We start from the raw sequence: 20,372 nt of genomic DNA, 5'->3' as shown, positions 1-20,372 counted from the left end.
GGCTCAGGGGCACATCTAGTTAATGTGAACAAGTCAAGTTCAAGCACTATATGAGTATTTGAGTGTGTCCTTGGAGGACATGTATTTCCTTCTTATGTCACAGTTGCTTGAGTCTATACTGCCGTTACATGAGGAAAAAAAAGAAAGCTAATTTATCACATGTGGAGTTGTTTGGGGACAACACAAACAGGAAAAGGAATAAAAAGCTTAGAGAAAAGGTAGTTTTCTCTATTCCACATCATCACCTGAGCCCCACCTAAGGGGGCCTCCATGCTTGAGCTCTTATGTGTGGAACAAAAGATGGATGGGGATTGTACACCTCATTTCAGACAGCAAATCAATACACATTTAAGAACATGGAGGGCAATCAATGTTTTCATTTGTTTGTGGGTACTGTATGAGAGAGTTAAACATGCAAACAACGAACATTTTTTACACTTCTTTTTGTCATGAGTAGAGGTGGGTGATGCACTCGTCCCTCGCCACATCGCGGTTCAAATTTTGCGGCTTCACTCCATCACGGCTTTCAAAAATATATTCATGAATAAATCATGCTGTTTTGTGCTTGAATATTATACTATTATACACCAGGTATAATTGGTTCCAGACGACCGTTCGCAAGTCGATTTGTTCGTAAGTCCAACAAAAGGTAACATTACCAATGATATAGGTACTACATGTACGTGTATACATATACAGTATATGCGTATGTATGTAAATATGAGTTTGGATGCAGTAGTAATATTAAACAAGGATAATTAATGAAAAAAAACAATAATAAAAATGATATAATAATACGTAATGATAAATGTTATTTACCTTTGAAGAGGAGTGGTCGAGCATACGTCGTTGTGGTGGAGGAGGAGGAGGAGTTATTGAAAAAAGGACAAATGGTCGTCGTCGTTAGACTCTTGTAAAAGAGGTAGTGTTCTGTGGGTGGTGTAGAATTAACTCTTCATAAACTTTAATCACACGCTCTGTCCAGGTTGCATCGTACAGCTACAATTTAGCTTTCCATTTCTCTCTCCCCAGCGTCTTCTTCTACCTGTTGGTGCCATTAGCAGTGTCACAGTGCCCTCTACTGGTCAAGCATGTAGCAGTATAAATATGGAGTTACTCCAAGGCAAAATACATGCAAATATAGACCAGTCAGCTTGCGTTCGTATCTCCGAATGTTCGCAAGTCGAATGTTCGTAAATTGGGGATCTAGTGTATACTATTAATAAAAAAAAAACAATTCATCTTTAAGTAAATGTTCAGTATTTTTTGCCTAAATGAAGCATTTTCAAGCATAACATGGCTAAATAAACTAAAATAGTGTCACAGTTCGCTCTCTGTCTGTGCCCTCTGCACTTCCCTGCCTTCTCCTGGGTGTGTTCTTTGTTGCAGGAGCTCTTTCTCCGTCTGGAGGCAGGACTACTGGGCGTACCTGCCTCTGATGATCTCCGACCTCATTTAAAGTGAGGGATTGCACCTGGGAGACGCTGGATTATTCCTCATGGTTCGTGCCGCACATACGGACTGCTGTGTTCTGGCTTTTTATCCCTTACACCTTCGTTGCAGTTTTGTGGAACTATTCTTCCCCTCCTGTGGACTAACTAATCCTGGCGTCTCCCAGAGCGTGCGCCCAGTGCTCCTGGCTCTCCAGACGAGAACTCCTTCAGCCCTCCTCCAAGCCTGGTCTTCATGGTGCTTTTGTGTTCAGCCTTTTCCTCACGCACCATCGCTTTCTGTGCCATTTAAATACGCAATTAAAAGACTTACTTACCTGCATCTGGCGGTCCAGCGCCTACCACGCGTAACAAATACAAATAACGCATTAAGAAGATGTGTAGTATATGTAGTATATGTAGTATTCTACACTGGTCACTAGGTGTCAGTAATTTTACTGTAATGTTCAGCTTTTATTGCAGGTTTGAACCTTCTCAGGCACAATAATACTAACATAACAATCATAATAATCTAGCTAAAACTCTATTCTGATCCACCGACGTCACTTTCTGACAATGGTCTACAGCCAATCAGGACGCAGAAACCAATGGGCGGTGCAGGCAGACGAGCTTCCCACAATGCAATTCTTCTTAAAGGGCCAGGCTCACCCATTAACAGCGTTCATACACTGTAATAAAAAAAAAGAAGAACTAAAAACATAGGTTCTGCAAATCTGCAAAAGGGGATAAAGCGAGGGAATAATGTACTGCAAATTTTTGGTATCAATCCGATACCAAGTAAATATAGGCCTAGAATTGCTGATACTGATACTGATACATTTTACTTGGGCATTTTTCAAGATCGTTGAATGATTTTGTGACTTTTGCCTTTAATTTGTTGATCATAAATATATTGTGAAGCACAGGACAAAGATTTTACACAAACCAATGCACTTATTTGTGAACAATTTAGAATAATAGAAGGTACCGAAGGCTTGACTTTCATCTTAGCTCCGGCGTGGCCAACTCAATATCAATGGGTAGACAAGGAATCACACAGATGACGAGCGTTGCTCTCATGGCACGTAAAAATGTGCTCGAATAAACAAACAGAGCTGCTTGAAAGGCAGCTGCCCGTGGCGGCGGTGTTAATTACACGACATACATACATACATACATACATGCATGCATACAAAGATAGATTTATTACTCTCCAAGAGAAATTCACATTTCCAGCTGCCCTGCAAAAATGAGCTACCGTATTTGCCGGCGCGCAAAAGATGACCTCATCAAACCGCCTCTCAAGCGTGTAAACAAACATGGGTGGCTAGTAGTAAACTACCTTGCTCCTTCCATCCATTTTCTCGATATGCCTCCTATCCTCAGTAGGAATGTAACAATTCCCGGAAGTCAGCGACGGTAAAATCTGATGCTGTGTGAGCTCGATCGATTAGGAGAGTCCATGGGGACATCCGTAAAAATGCTGCTTTTTCATATGATACCGGGTGTGTTTTCATTCATGTACTTGTTTTTTTAGGTAGATTACTTTTCCTCTTCAATTCCTACAATTTTTCCACTCGTCATACGACGGCTGCGACTGTTAAGTCCAACTTTAAGCCTATCAAACTCATGGATCGGAGCTTCAGGACAAGATAAAAGGTATGTGCAGGAAGGATATACATTCACTTTAATATCTATCTGCAGGTGAAATTTCATTAAAATTTGTAGTGTGCATGCGTGCTGCTGCACAGTGGCAGAGCTATGTGGTGGCCAGGGGTGGCCATGGTATCAACTTATTGCCCCTGTGTGAGTAATGGTCTCACCTTGGCCACCCCAATGAAAAATTTCTGGCTCCGTCACTGCTGCTGCACTAAGAATCCTAGGCCTACATGAAAATTATGACACTTGATTTTCTTCCCTGGACTTTTTGATGATTAATGTAATGTAAATAGCTACTCTGTTGACTTTTAAAACAAATGTCACAGCCTACGCCTAATGCCAAGTATTTCTCGGATGTTGTACAATGTTGTTTAAGCCATGTTGAGAAACTAATTGATGCTGCTGTTATCCATTAGCTTCACAACCACAGGAAATATGTCATGTTACACATATCGCTATTGGCTGATATATATAATTTTAATCATTATATATTAGGGCTGTCAAATGATTAACAGTTTTAAACAGATTAACCCTGATTTTCAAATTAATTAATCATAATTAATCATGATTATGTCACACTATTACCCTATATTACCTTGTCATATTACCTTATCATTTTCCTATGTATTTTAAACTAGCAAATGTTATGAACGGCCAAGGCCGTGATACAGGAATCCAAAATGCAGAGTCGAATAAGTGAAAACAGAAAAGGTCTTTAATACAAAAATGGATAACAAAAAGGTACCAAAAACCACACAAGAAACAAAGTACAACCAAAATACTTCCGGACCTAGTCGCGGGAAACAGTAACAAAAAACACTGCTAGCAAGGTGAGCTGAGCAGGGAAAAATACAGACAAGAACAAAAAGAGCTGCTAACAAAAAACTAGCAGAAGTACCAAAGAATACAGCTACTGCTGAAGACGTCAAGCAGGCAGGTAGGTACTTACAGGTGAGCAGAGCGAGGGTCAGAAAGCCAAAACACAATGCACAAGAACAAGCTGGAAGGAGCTGAACAGGGTGTAGCAAAGGGACAATCTGGCACTGGATATGAGTAAGCACACAGCTTAAATAGATCAACTAATCAGGCACAGGTGAAGATGATCAGCAATCAGGGTGCTCAGGAGTGTGCTGCAACAGAGAAGCAGTAGAAGGCAGTACCGCAGCACACAATCCTGACAGCAAAGAGTACATTTGGAATACAGGAAGTGAACAAATGTGTTGCAATTGATGTGAAACGGATGGGGGGTAGGATTAAATAAGCTTTGCTTCTTCCTACTCCTTTTTGGACATGTGGAACTGTGAATTGTACTATTGGATGTATTCCAATGTAACTTGTATACATGTTCATAATAAATTAAACAATTATCATTACCATGTCTGAAACTTTTACTGTATTATATTGAAATAAAGATAAATGACAGGGCAGGATAGGTATGAATGTGATTGTGAATGATTACTAATATATATAATATTATATCATATATTATATGATATATATAATATTATATATACAGTATACTGTATATAATATATATAATCGATCCACCTGCCTCTAACCATTATCATTTGTGTGGGTCAACTAAGGCGATTTTTACATTTTCCCCCATAAATGTTTTTTTTTTCTCATGTCTTGTTTTCACTGTTGAAAAGCCCTCGCATTTCAAAGCCTTCCTATAGCAAAAGTCCTATGTTTGACACTGCAATGTGTGACAGCAAGTACTGTATACGCCGTCGAATTTGCATCAAGTGGAGCCCCGCACATTGTTAAGTGTGTGTGTTTGCATTCTACCTAATGAGCACTCTCGTGGGTGGGAGTGTTGCTGTAGAAACTTCAAAGATATATTTTTTTTGACAGTTTCCCTTTCATAATGCTTAACTTATTGAGGTGAACTGAAAGGTTAACAAAAGTTTGGTTATTCGGTACACAATATTTCCCCGTTCTTTCTGAGGCGTTCACCTAAATGTGAACCTCTTATTTTGTGGCCGGATTTGATGGTAAAATTACAGAGACGGAACAGAATTTGTTGCGATAGATATTTATTCTGATTGCTCATTATACTCAACCTATATGCTTACTATTTGATCAAATATTGCTTGACATTATTGTTTTATATTATGTGCAGTCATCCCTCGCTACTTTTTGCGGCTTCACTGTATTACGTTTTAAATTAAAATACAAATACCGTATGAGGCATTCAGAAGACGCATTCAAAGATGTGAGCTGTAGTATTCTATGCTGGTCACTACAGACAATAGCCACAGCAGGAAGTATGCTGCAATGAGTCTACCTTATGTCTTATTTATGTCTAATATGTTTTATGTCCTGTTATTATGTCTACTATATTGGGTAATACAAGTGTGAAGGTGTGTTATTTCATGTCTAGTGGGCTCAATAATGTTCAAAAAATTATTTAAAAGGTTTTAAACAGGTTTTCTATGAACTATGAAAATATCCTGATTATAAATAAGGAATACTATTTTGCGGAAATTCACTTATCGTGGTCGGGTCTGGAACCATTTAACCACTTATGCAAGAATAATATACTATTTTATATTTCTACTTTAGTCCTACAAAATATTTGACAGCCGTTTACTTAAAGGGCCCCAGACAACAATATATCAGCAACTTTGCTTAAATATGTTACATATTGTTAATAATTATGTTCTACATTTTTTTTAGTAAACTGTAAATTTGCAAAAATTTGGTTGATAGTTTGTGGCACCAGCCATGAAGAATTAGCCGGCAGCTCAGCCTCATTTCCAGAAGGGACGTCATCAGGAGAACACCTCTCAGCTAATACAGACTAAACAAAGGCTTCTCGAGGTAGATCGTCGACTTGGTTCAGTATACAAAATAGCAGTCATGCCAAAATGTTGTGTTGCTGCCGGATGTTAATAGTATCCAAGTGATACTGCAAGTTTGTTTTCTTTTCCAAAAGAAGAAGGTTTAAGACTATAATGGACAAAGCGAGTGCAGAGAACGAGCGACAGGTGGACGCCCACCTCGAGTTCTTATTCTTTGCAGTGATCATTTCACTGATGACTGCTTCGAAGGAACACCTTTACAAGAAGCATTTAGCTTGAAAGTATGGTATAAACATATTTTGGAAAAAGGATGCTATTCCACAGGTACACAGGAAAAAAACAAGACAGAGAAAAATGACCACTATGTTAAAGTTGGCACATGAGAGTAAGTCATGTCTTGTTTTCATAATGTCTTCTAAACACTATTCCATGATAGCAACAAGGCTGCAAAGCATTGTGCATGTTATATAAACATCTTTTGACAGAGATTTGTTTACTGTGTGGGGTGGGGGCAAACATTCATCGTGCAGCCACATATAAGACAGAAAACAGACTAAAAAAAGCCTGATTTAAAGAAGCCGATTTAAAACTATAATGGAAGGATAAACAACTCCAGAGTAATTTCCACTTACCATTCTGTGTTTTGAAGGCGACCAATCTTCATCACTACGTCTCAAAGCTTAAGTCCATGTTCTGCAAGTTCTCTATTTCATCTCCAAATGTTTGTTCCTCCTCGAAAACTGACACATCGCTCAAATCTTTGCTATAATCACTGTAAACATCCTCTGTCTCGTCCGCCACCATGTTTGTTTATATGGTGAATTAGGCTGAACTGCAAGAGCTAGTCTATCATGGCTGGAACCATGAACGATGAATGTCATTTTTGCAAATTTACCATTGACTTAAAAAAAAAAACACTGTAGAACATAATTTGGAATGTGGGAGGAAACTGGAGAAAACCCACGCATGCACGGAGAGAACGTGCAAACTCCACAAAGAGCTTCCCAAACTGAGATTCGAACCCAGATTCCTGATGTCCTGACTGTGTGGCCAACATGCTAACCACTAGGCCACCATGCAGCCTGCAAGTGCGTATCAATTTTGGAGATAAGAGCTATTATTTGATTGGAAAAATAATATACTGTTAGACAGCTCACAGTTGCATGCTTATGTTGTTTTGTTCCATTGTGTTTCTCTGAGTATTTATTTCCACTTTCTTCGGCTGTCCTTGAACGCACCATGGTTGTGTGCTCTGAGTGAAGGTTTCGTATAATTTTCCGATATGCTGCCACAAAGAGACTTATGTTCTTTTTCACCTCATCATTGTTCCCAAACGCCGATGCACTGTGTGAATGTATTAAAGTGACGTTTGATGACTCGACTAGTTAATCATACCAGCACACTCTCTGTCACCCACACATCAAACAACAACGTGATTATCTTCTCTCTGGAAAACAAAGTCCAGGCTCGTACCATTGCTGAGTCTGTTTTAATTTTGTGCTTTTAATTCAAAGTTGTGGCAAGTTACTTTTCTGAGACCCATATTTTGTTCAGTGCAGTCAGACAGGATGAAACGCGCGGCACTCACTGAGCTCTTGAAGGGATGTAATGTGTGACGGCAAGACGATGTTGGGTGTCAAAAAAGTGCCTCCCGAGTTCATGGCTGTCATCCTTCCTTCATGTTAAGCTTTCACAATGTCAGTGGTCATCGTAATCAGACCCTCGGTTACATTGTACTTCATGTTTTCTACGCAACACAAAATAAATAAATAACTTTACATTACATTACCCCCCACTACTCTAGAGGCTATTTTTATGGCAGTCCCAGCTGTGCACAAAATAAATTAAATATAACACGCTTCGATGGGACCGAATCTGAAACTGTCAATAGACAGAATGATATTGCTTGTTCGCTTGGTTCCAGTTGACCTTCAAAACCGGAAACTTCTAACAATTTTAAAAAAACCTTAGTCCAAAACTCGAAAATCCATCCATGACAAGCGGCTTGGTCAGTTGATGCTTTTACAGTATGTATTTTTGCCGATTTCCTTGAAGTTGTGCAATTAACAATGTGTACATACATGACAACTAGGTATGCTAAAATGCATTTGTTGCCTAGGAGCAATGCCAAACACAAAACAAAATCATCCTGGCTCTGGATTTACAGACTCCAAATCTCATACATAAACTACTCCAGGATTTGAAGATTTTCTCAAGAAGAAGACACAAGAGAACGCAGACTTGGATAAAAAAAAAACAACTCTCAGATTCAAACAAGACACAAGAGATTACTCTTGAAAGATTACGCTGCTCTTAAGGAGGTTAAAAACCTTATAGAAGATATCAAGGCTCTGCAGGATAATATTAAGGTATTATTGAAAGACAATGCTGCCTTGCAGGCTGTTGCTCTTAAGGAAGCTAACAACCCTAACAAAAATACATTATTATGCAAGATTGATAGGGTTCTGCAGGATGATATCAGGGCATTATTGGAAGACAACGCTGCCTTACGCGGTGCTCGTAAGGAGGTTAAAGACCCTACGGAAGAAAATAGAGCATTATGCAATGATAGCAACATTCTACAGGATGATATCAAGGCACTATTGAAGGACAATGCTGACTTTCACACCACCCTTGAGGAAAAGAAAGAAGCAAAAGGAAATTTCACTAAGCAAATTAAAACCTTAATTGACGAGATGAATCAGAATGCACAAATGATTGATGTGGTCGTCACAGGGCTCCAAATTACACCCAGGTCAAGTGATGTGATGTCCTTCAATAAAGCAACAGATTGCTAACTTCCTACAATCAAAGGAGGTGGATGTACACACCTGTCATCTTCGTTAAGTTCACCCAACAGGGAATTCAAAACTGCACTGCTCAAACAGGGAAAGAAGCCGAGAGGCACCAACGTCTCCATGAATGAGCATCTGACAAAACGCGATGCCGACATCGCCAAGAAAGCACGAGACTTGAGGAAGCAGGGAAAGATACAAAGCACTTGGAGCACCAACGGTAAAATCTTCATCAAACTAAATGGAGGTCAGGGAGAAGCAAGAGTGCTTGTTGTCAAAGATATCAGCGATTACTATGACAATAAGGATAATGGAGGATATAACCTACAAGAAAGAACCATGCCGCTAGAAGGACTACATTCAATAACAATGATATCAATATAGTTGTTGCAAGGGCGGAGCATGTGGATATCAACAGGGGAGAAAGGAAAGGATAAAAAGAAAGAAAAGAAAGTAGGTAAAAATAATAATAAATAATTTTTACTATATGTGTACCTGTATACTGTATGTGTGTAAGTATGTGTTTGTACATGTGTACATATATATACAGTATATATATACTGTATATATGTTACTGTTATTTACAAGTACAGTATAAAATACAATTATTTATAACAGGGTTAGCAAATGCCAGCAAGCGCTACATTTTAGACATGAATGAAAAAGCTGTTATTAAACGTGTATTTCAAATAAATATGATCTCAGTATGGGGTATCGCTGGGGTGTTGTGTGGACTGGTGCATGTCTCCACTGTCATCAGTAACAGCCATTAAGTGGGTCTGCAAGGAAAATCTACACTGCCATGTCACTAACCCTTTTCAAAGAAAATACGCTTTCTCAATTTTGTAAACACAAAGGACATCCACCCTAAACTTTAGAAAGAACACAAATAGAATAGGATAGCTTTGAACTACGAAAGATAATCAGGATGGAGCTCCACGGCAGCCAGATGTGGTACCACCGTGGAACATCACTGACGGCCTCCCAATTTTCCCATCCTTTGGTTTCCTGCACCTCATCATTATTTCACCTGCCCTCCAGCCTGATACTGTGCAGGATGCTACATTGTTTTATCACACTAAGTCATGTACGTGATCAAATAGTACATATATTCAACTTAGAAATACTATGCCAGTATAGCCGAGGTATTCAAATGATCCTTAAATGCTCATATCTATAAACACATTTAAAAAATAAGAGGAGAAAGTGAAGCGTCCGAGCAGCCAGGACCGGCATGTAAATGTGGAGCTTGCCAAGCCATGGCCAGCCATGGCTAGCTGGACCAGACGGGACAACAATCCATCGAGAAAGTCACCACGATATTGATTGTGATACATGGTGTACTTGGTGCGTGATATCACAGCTATATACTCTACAGTCCACATGGAATGTGGCTAATACCCTACGAATGATTTAGTTCTCTATTCATAGTTGTTCATATGCTTGTTCCTGTTTCCTAGTCAGTACAGATCGGTGTCCTATCACATTGTTTTGGAGTCGGATGTTATCTATCGGTAGTGGCGTGAGCTGCGTAACTGCGCCGGAAAAATAGTTCTTCGTGTTAGCTGCTACAATAACAATGTCGCTTGGTTTTATATACAGGTCAGTGATGTAACTAGAACATTGTTGGTGTTTTTTGGAGGGTTTTTTTTTTTACGGCTTTACAGCTGAAATAGGAGTGTCCTGTTACGTGCATGTTTGTTAGCCCCCACGTTAGCTGTTTTTCTGTCTTTAGAACGCACAGAGAAGGGAAAGACATGTGTGGTCATGTTTCACATAAGCAATGATGGGCAAAATTGATGGACAATGATGAGATCAAAGATCTCAGATGATCAAAGATGGCGCCCTCCGTGGCAGACGTCTCTGTGACACTCTCCCGTGTTTTTCTATTTTTTGCTATCTTATTGTTCATTTTGGACATTCAACACACTCACGCAGTACATTACAACAGGGAGACACTTTTGAACATCGGCAGGGTTCACCATGAACTTTCATTTAGCCTCTCAGACTTTGCCTTTCTTCTGCGCCGGGAGAACGCAGCAGCCTGCGGCCCCGGTGAGCTGAATACCCGGCGAGCAAAGCATCCGAGGCGTAAACGAGGCAAGCGAGCCGGCCTGCATGCTAGGCTAAAAGCTAGAGCGACTAGGCCACCGCTACCAAGCTTGCTGCTAGCCAACGTCCGCTCTCTTGAAAACAAGATGGACGAACTACGAGCAAGGATTACAGCTCAACGTGAGATCAGGGAATGCTGTGTCCTCACCTTCACAGAAACCTGGCTGACGGAGGATATACCGGACTCGGCGATCCAGTTGGAATCATTTGCTGCTTACCGGGGAGATCGGACTTTAGCGTCTGGTAAACACAGAGGTGGCGGCGTCTGTGTTTACGTAAACAAACGGTGGTGCACAGACGTACAGACGATGGAAAAGCACTGCTCGCAGGACATTGAGCTGCTGATGGTGAAATGCAGACCTTTTTATTTACCTCGTGAGTTTAGCGCTGTGTATTTAACTGCTGTTTACATCCCACCACGAGCTAACACTGCTAATGCACTAGGCCTCCTGCATGACATCATCGATAAACACGAGACCAAACACCCAGACGCTGTATTCATTATATCTGGCGATTTCAACCACTGTAACCTCAGGACTGTCCTCCCCAAATATTACCAGTATGTGAGCTTTCCCACAAGGGAAAATAACATCCTGGACCAAGTCTACTGCAACATGAAAGGTGCTTTGAAGGCTGTTCCAAGACCCCACTTTGGAAAGGCTGACCACATCTCTATATTCCTTTATCCAACATACAGACAACTTCTTAAAAAAGCTCCCCCTGTAAGTACAGCAGTTAAAGTGTGGAATGAAGAAACTGATCAAGTACTTCAGGACTGCTTTGGCTGCACAAACTGGGATGTGTTTAAAACTGCAGCGGGGAGGGAAGATTGTACTGTTGATTTGGATGAATATGCTTCTGCTGTTACTGGCTACATTAGCACATGTATAGAGACTGTTAGCACCACCAAGTATTACAGAAAATACCCTAACCAAAAACAGTGGATGAACTGTGATGTAAGGGCTAAGCTACGTGCTCGTTCGACTGCATTTGTCATGGGCACCGCTGATGACTACAAAAAGGCCAGATATGACCTGAGGAGGTCCATACGGGAGGCCAAAAGACAGTACAGACAGAAGCTGGAGGGCTACTATTCCACCTCAGACCCTCGGCGCATGTGGGCGGGGCTCCAGCACATCACAGACTATCGACAGCAGAGTAGCGTAGCCACGTCCAGCCAAACCACACTTCCAGATGAGCTGAACGAGTTCTATGCCCGCTTTGACACCCAAACTTCTGATGAGCAGAGAGGGTGGCTGAACCTGGGGAGCACACAGGACGCACCTCTCATGGTGACATCAGCTGATGTGCGCAGGGTTCTAAACAAAACAAACCCACGAAAAGCAGCAGGCCCAGACAACATCTCAGGACGTGCACTTCGGGTTTGCTCATCAGAGCTAGCTGATGTGCTTGCTGACATATTTAACCTGTCGCTTGCACAAGCATCTGTACCGACCTGCTTTAAGTCCACCACCATAGTGCCCGTACCCAAGAAGAGCAACGTGACCTGCTTGAATGACTATCGCCCTATAGCACTCACTCCTATTGTTATGAAGTGCTTTGAAAGAATAGTCATGACCCACATCAAAAAGAGCATCCCGGCGGCAACTGTGGACCCTCTACAGTTTGCATATCGCCAGAACCGGTCCACGGATGATGCAGTCAACACTGCCATCCACACAGCCCTTTCTCACCTACAGGGCCAGGACACATACGTCAGAATGCTATTTATAGACTATAGCTCCGCTTTTAATACAGTCAGCCCCCACAAACTCACAAATAAGCTCCTCACACTTGGCCTGTCTCCCTCCCTCTGTAACTGGGTGTTTAACTTTCTCACAGGCAGACCCCAGTCAGTCAGAGTCCACAACCGCACATCCAGCTCAAGAATTGTGAGCACTGGGACCCCACAGGGGTGTGTGCTGAGTCCACTCCTCTACACGCTCTTCACCTACGATTGCGTGGCCTCCCAGAACAACACCAGCATCATTAAATTTGCGGATGACACTACAGTCATCGGACTGATCACTGGTGGTGTTGAAACATCATACAGAAGAGAGGTGGCGGACCTCATAGCTTGGTGTCGTGATAACAATCTCCTTCTCAATACAGATAAGACTAAAGAGATGATCATCGACCCAAGAACAAGGGAAAAGGAGCCACATAGACCCCTGTTTATTGGTGAGACTGAGGTGGAGAGGGTGAAAACCTTCAAGTTCCTTGGCACACACATCAGCGAGGACCTCACCTGGTCTCACAACACCCAACAAATTCTGAAGAAGTCCCAAAGGAGACTGTACTTCCTGAGAAGACTGAGGAAATTTGGCATGTCCACCACAATCCTGAGTTGCTTCTACAGATGCACCATCGAAAGTGTCCTTACCGCCTCCATCACTGTCTGGTACGGTAACTGTACAACACGTGATAGGAAGGCACTCCAGCGGGTGATCAAGACCTCACAGAACATTGTTGGGGCAGCCCTCCCCTCACTGCAAGACATTTATACATCTAGAGTCCTACGCAGAACACACAACCTCATCAAGGACAGCACACATCCACAACACTCATTATTCACACTCCTGCCATCAGGCAGACGCTACAGGAGTTTGAAGTCCAGGACCACAAGGCTGGCAAACAGCTTTTACCCACAGGCCATCAGGCTTCTCAATGAAGCACTCAGACACGCCACACGCAACACACACTCATAGCACTTTATTTATTTATTTATTTATTTGTATTATTTACTTGCATTAATGTCTCTTCTGTTGTTGTTGCTTAATTTCTTGGTATTTATGTATATGTGTTTATGTTTCTTATGTTCTTATTCTTTCTTGTGTTTTTCTTTCTTTTCCTTGGGAGAATGAACAGAATAAGATTTTCATTGCATGGTATAACTGCTGTTTTACCATGCACATGACAATAAAACTCTCTTGAATCTTGAATCTTGAATCTTGAATCTTGAGCAAAATTTCCAAAAGAGTGCAGTTTTCCTTTAAGTTTTGCTTCTTCCTACTCTTTTTCAGACATGTTGAATTGTGAAACTGTAAACATGTGATATATTCCAGTGTTATCTTATAAGTGTGTTCGAAATGAACTAAATCATTATCATTACCATTACCATTATCTCTTACATAATTATTGCAAAATCAATTAGATGGCACGAACACCACACCACTTCCGCCTGTGAAGCATTGAATCATGCACCATGCATCCTGGAGTCCTTAAATATTGCCGGTAGAAAAATACTATACGGTCTTGTAGCCACTGCATTTGGTGAAATCATCTTGCTGGATCAATCAGATGGTGCTCACACACTGTATGTCTAAAGGATGCTCTGTCATAATGCGTGTCATCAAAACCAAAGGCATTATATAATTAAGGCACAACAATATAAGAATAAGGCAATAACGAAGTACTTTTGCTGACTTGATCGGTCGTCTTTGCATTCTTAAGGCAACACCATTCACCAGAAACATTTGCTATGAATGAGAAAACTACAGACCGTAGATGTTGATACTGAGTGAAACAAACAGGTATCTGCTTTCCATCAATCTGAGATAATGACTGACACAAATGGAGAAAAAAAAGAGCGACGGGGGGGGGGGGGGGGGGGGGGGGGGGAGTAGTCGAAAGGGAGAATGGATCGGCGTTCTGCACAACAGCCTCGTCCTTGTGCGTCTTTCTAATAGAGTCATAAATACATCGAGACGTCAGATGCTCTGTGATGATGACCGCGTACGGCTTCAGGGCTGACATACATCCACGAGACAGCCGTCCAACGGACGTGGTAGAGGACGTCCATTAAGGTGCCCTGATACGGCCACGGTGGACATAACGGATGTATACGTCATACATGACCTAGGAATAAACCTCATTTTACTCAGCATAACGGAGTAACTACGTCGCACCCATGTAAAATGTCCCAGACCAGAGACGCTACTCTGAAGAGTAACGCCTTTTGGTGGACGCAGTGTTGTGGGATGGCATGGCCGTTATTTGAGAAACACGGCCTACATTTTTTTTGAAGGCGGCGAATGCAGAGAGATGTCACATGTGATTCTTCCACGGTGTAGGACCAAACTCCATTCTCCAAGACGCTCACCCCACATAGGGGTGCGTATCGGCGATTACCTCCGGAATTTGGGAGTCGAACAAATAAAGTTCCCCGACCTCAACCCAACTGAATGCTTGTGGGATCATCTTGAATGCGCTGTTCATGCTAGACTTAGCCACATAGTGTATGGATGAGGAGGAGGATGACATCCCCAAGCAGTGAGGAGATGCCAGGCTTTGTGTTGTTGTGTAGGACTCGTTCATTAATTATTGAGGCTCTGGATTGTACTGTATGTTAAAAGAATAAATCAAATCAAACCAAGCTGTGTCCTCCAAGATGCTCTCATCAGATAAAATAATATGGCATTACACTTACTGCAGCACTCGGGCTAACAATCAAGCTGAAAACGATTGCAAGTGGTGTCTTTTGTTGCACAGCATGACACAAATACTAAATGAATGCAACATTTATGGAATGAGAATAGAAACCCTTTAGGCAACAGGGGAGGATGCTATGTACAAAAACTATGCTGTGCTTTGTTGTAGTTTTGCTGTAGAAAAGCTGGCTAAAACAAACAAGGCTCAGACAATGTAATACTATGGGATGTCAACAGAAGCTCCCGCCAGGTCTGATGCGACCGCCGCTGCGCCTCGTCGTCTCTCTGACCGTTTGATCCGAGCCAGCTGCATGGCTTTCTCTCGCAGCAAACATACAACTTTAACGACACACATCTCAGCGCAAGCTTGCGAGGCTGTGTCTTGTTTACGTCTTTCTTTGCTCGTCGTGTTTCCAACCCCCGACCCGTCATTACTAGTCTTCATTATCTCTTTCTTCTTCTTCTAATCCTCATGCAAGCTCCCCGCCTGTTTAGTTTTTCAAGTTTCAGTCTCCTTTAATGCGCCAATTAGTCTGTTGTTTTGACTTTAATGGATTTGAAAGAGCCGATAAGGGTAAGTTATTTTGGAAGGAACACATTTATTTGACTCCAAACACTCGGTAAACATGGGACAAAGCGACAGTCTATCTACAAAAGCCTTTAAATCTGTAAGCTCGTATGACAATACTGCATGGAATAGTCCACTCACTGCTAAAACATTAGGCAGACACCGCTTACAATTGGTAACTTTTGATTGGCACTTTATTAAATAAGATAACTAAGTAATTAGGCATTGCAGTTACAACAACGCCAAAAGTCCGTAATTGTAGTATTTTTCAGCAAATGTCCCACAATAGTGTAATGGAAGCATGTTGGACAAAATCTAGCCTTGATGCTTGAATGAAGACAGTTTAAAAGTGCTTTTAGTAAGCCCGACTGGGAAGACGCCGTTTTGTCCGTGTGCAGCTTTAATGCTAATGAGCTAGGTTTGGTCTGTCTCCGACAGAGTTTGTGGCTCCAAGAAGCGCTATTGTGCACTTGAACCACGTTTTACATATACACCGAAAGTCTGCACTTGCCCAATGTACACTAGGTACATAAATATTTGGACAGAGACAAAGTTTGTCTTGTTTTGGTTCTGTACAATACCACAATTCATTTGAAATGAATCAATTTAAATGTGGTTAAAGTGCAGACTTTCAGCTTTAATTCAGTGGGTTAAGGTTAGGTAAACATGTGAGGAACTAAAGCATTCTGTCAACACAACCCCTTCATTTCAGGGGCTCAAAAGTAATTGGACAAATTAAATACAGTGTTCCCTCATTTATTGCGGGGGATAGGTTCACAAAATAGCTTGCAATAACTGAAATAACTGAAGTAGCCAACTTCTTTTTTTTTTTTTACAATTATTATATATGGGTTTTTAAAATTTATTTATTGTTTATTCGATGTGGACATCACAATTACATTGGACAGACCAGATGTATTGTTTGAGTGTTTTAGCACATGTGCTAATACTTGCTAACACTAAAGCTAACACCAAAGCTATTACTTGTCCTTTTGAAATGATAAAACATTAAAAGTAACAAAACTAAAAGGAGAGAAAAAATGATAATGAAATAAAAAAAATAAAATACACTCTACAACAACATTCCAACAATAAAAAAGGCATTTTTTCAAATGAAATACATTTGAAAATTAAAAAGCAAAGCAAAGGCAACATGGTCAAGCAATCAACCAGTTAAAAACTATTCATGTGTGTTTTGATTTTAGCCATTGTTTAAGTCTTTTGGTAAAACCATCACTGTTGGTCTCTAATTTTAAATAAGTTGGTAGAGAGTTCCAAAGCTGTGTCCCCTTTACGGAGAGAGTAGACTGACATCTTGGGACAAGACAATCACCACTGGTGGAGGCTCGTGTGGTCGCTCTGACGCCGAGTGGCCAGTGGCTGTAAGGCTGTAAAAGCCCTTTATACACTTTATACACTTTTCGCAGACAGGCAATAACATTTTCTCACATTTCTCTCTTGTTTAAACACTCTCAAAAAAGTCCAAACCTTCGTTTGAATTTTAATGATCAACCTACAGGTCGGACACAAAAAATTATTAAATCACTTACATGTATTTCACTCCTTTGACCGTGCCGCTTTGTCCTGGCGCCGTTCCTCTGTACTGTAGTGTTTTTGCATCCTTGTTAAAACATATTGCTGCAGTCCTCCTCCCTCGAAACGAAGATTCACTTACAAGCTAGCAAGCAAGCAAGCTAGCGATGACACAGGAGACATGGCAGGGCGGCACTAAGGAGATTGGTTAACAATGTTCTACAGCCGATCAGGACACAGAAAACAATGGGTGGTGCAGATGGCCAAGAGAGGGAAGAGAAAGACACTCAACTTCCCACAATGCAATTCTTCTTAAAGGGCTGGGCTCGGCCTGTAATAGTGTTCAGACGCTGTAATTAAAAAAAGAAAAAGAGGCAGTAAAAAAATTCTGTGAATCTGCAAAAGGTGAACCACAATAGCTTGGTTGAAAGACTTGAAAGACTTGGTTGAAAACCTGCTGGAAATGACTGCCTGAAGTCCTGAAATCATGGACATCACCCAGACGCTGACTTTCCTCCTCTTTAATGCTTTGCCAGGCCTGTACAGCAGCGGTTTGCACTTGTTTGTTTGTTTGTGGGCCTTTCTTTCAGACGTTTAGTCTTTAATAGGTGAAATGTATGCTCAATCGGGTTGAGATCAAGCGACTGACTTGGTCAGTCAAGAATATTCCACTTCTTTATTTTCATAAAGTCCTGTGTAGCTTTGGCAAGTATGCTTTGGGCCATTTTCTATTTGTAGTATGAAACACTGCCCAATCATTTTGGCTGGATTTCGGACAGCATGTCTCTGAACACCTCCAAATTAATCCGGATGGTTATGTCCTGTGTCACATCATCGATAAACACCAGTGACCCAGTGCCACCGGGAGCTATGCATGACCAAGCATCACACTGCCTCCACCATTTTACACAAGACATAGTATGCTTTGGACCATGAGCTGTAGCACGCTTTCCGGTATCATTCCGAGAGAGGTCTGTCCAAAGAATGTTCATTCAGAACAGTGCTGGCATTTTTAGATGTTTTTTTTAGCAAGGTCCAATGTGGCCTTTCTATTCGTGAGGCTTATGAGTTGCTTGCACCGTGCAGGCAACCCTCTGTATTTACTCTCATGTACTCTTATCTTTATGGTAGACATGGACAATGACAAACCTACCTTCTGGAGTGTTTCAACTTGGTTGGCTGTCGGCAAGCGGTTTCTCTTCGCCATGGAAATGACTCAGCAATCATCCATCACTGCTGACTTCCAAGTCTTTTTGCGCTGCCGAGTTCACCGGTGCTTGCTTTCTTCCTCACGGATGTACCAAACTGCAAATTTAGCCATTCCTAATATTGTAGCAATTTCGCAGATGTTTTTTGTTCTTTTTGCTGTTCTGTTCGCAGCTTAAGGATGGCTCGTTTCACCTGCATGGTGAGCTCCTTTGACTGTGTAACAACCCTGAAAAGGGGAAAGATATGAATGAGGATGGCCGGACACGATGTCTCCCTCTGGCAGCCTCTTCCAGAATGTTTTAATTATTTCACAAAAACACATGTGTATACCAGGCACACAGTAATCCTTTTGTTTTCACAGGTGAACTCATACAGCAAATCAAACAAATTAATAAAACAACAAATAGTGCCCCTTTTTACATGAATGTACTTAAATGACAAAACATTCTTTTGAAGTACACAATTTCAATACAAAGCACTTGCATGTTATTGTTAACATATTATCAGACTGGCAGGTCTTAAAGAGCATATACATGTCTACATGAACAAACAAACAAAAAGACAACTACACAAGTTCGTGCTGAACTCCTCCCGAGCGCCATTACTGCTCCTACAGACGGCAGCCTGCTAGCTTACATTGCTATGTAGTACCCAAAACGTAGCTCTAAACTCCGTTTTAAGTGCACCAAACATGCTCAAGATGTTCACATATTGCAGCACTGTGTCTAATACATCTAACTGCCCATGACATACCTGAAAAGGGGAAAGATATTAATGAGGATGGCCGGACACGATGTCTCCCTCTGGCAGCCTCATCCAGAATGGAGCACCGCGTCCAAGAGCTCCCCCTTACGGCCTTTGCAGACTTAACTAATCGATCCCAGATGAACTGATTACAAGTACATTTTTAATCATGTTAACACATTTTACACAGTTTAAAGTGTTACAAACCTTTTACAATGTTTATGCAACTTTCATACATTAACAAATATTACAACTAGGCTGACCTATTATTTAATTAATTAACTATTCAATTTTTAAACCAGCACTTTTCAATACAAACAATCCATCACAACTGCAAGTTGTATTAGCGGGCAAAATCTACCAAATGCAAACGCCAACACCTGAAGTCACCTCCAGGCCTCTTATATGTTTGTATTGGTAACAACATAACAAAGAAACTGCCCACACCTGCCCATGAAATGGCCTTTGAGTCATTGTCCAATTATTTGAGGTCCCTTTTAAGATGGGGTGGCACATGTTAAGTAAGCTGAAACTCCAAAACTCTTCATCTAATTTGAATGCAGGACAAATGTTTGTACAAATATAACAATGACAACAAAAATAGCTCATTAGAGTTAATTTTTTGGGAGTACAATGCTATAGCTATCCATGTAAGAACTTAAGTGATTTTGGTTATTATCGTTTTGGTTATTATGGGACTGAGGTGGGGGCTCTTCCACACCAAACTCATCCATCATCTTAAGAGCTGCATACGTTTGTCCATGCCAGTAAGTTAAAGCTGACAATATAACACAGCTGAAGGGCAAACAAATGGCCACCATACAATTGGGAGAGGATACTGACTTAAACTCACCTAAACAAAAATGACCTTTAACCCTTCCCCTTTGCCAAACGGAATTAATTCGATTGGCCTTTGGCTCCATCTGGCCCCCCCACCTGCCTGGGTCAGTGACCCTTCGACCCAACAAGGGAGTTTCAGTTCTCCCTTGCATAAACCTCTGGAGGGTTTGCTCGTTGACAAAGCTGTGAACCTGCATGAGCCCCCACCTCCTCTGACAGCCCACCTTCTGCGCTCATGAATACTA

General features: G+C 41.3%; 1 long non-coding RNA gene across 1 annotated transcript; it reads right to left on the bottom strand.

Moving 5' to 3' along the window:
- Nucleotides 1-16,653: 16,653 nt before the first annotated feature.
- On the bottom strand, nt 16,654-19,392 carry LOC129170871 (uncharacterized). The gene is made up of 2 exons (XR_008566690.1): nt 19,297-19,392; nt 16,654-18,769 (listed from the first exon to the last, which is right to left on the bottom strand). It is a non-coding gene; the product is annotated as an uncharacterized LOC129170871 (long non-coding RNA).
- Nucleotides 19,393-20,372: the final 980 nt, after the last annotated feature.

Source organism: Dunckerocampus dactyliophorus, chromosome 18, assembly GCF_027744805.1.
Source record: "Dunckerocampus dactyliophorus isolate RoL2022-P2 chromosome 18, RoL_Ddac_1.1, whole genome shotgun sequence".
In the NCBI taxonomy this organism is placed as follows: domain Eukaryota; kingdom Metazoa; phylum Chordata; class Actinopteri; order Syngnathiformes; family Syngnathidae; genus Dunckerocampus; species Dunckerocampus dactyliophorus.
Note: the sequence above shows the minus strand (reverse complement) of the source record. Positions and strands in the feature narration are given on the sequence as shown.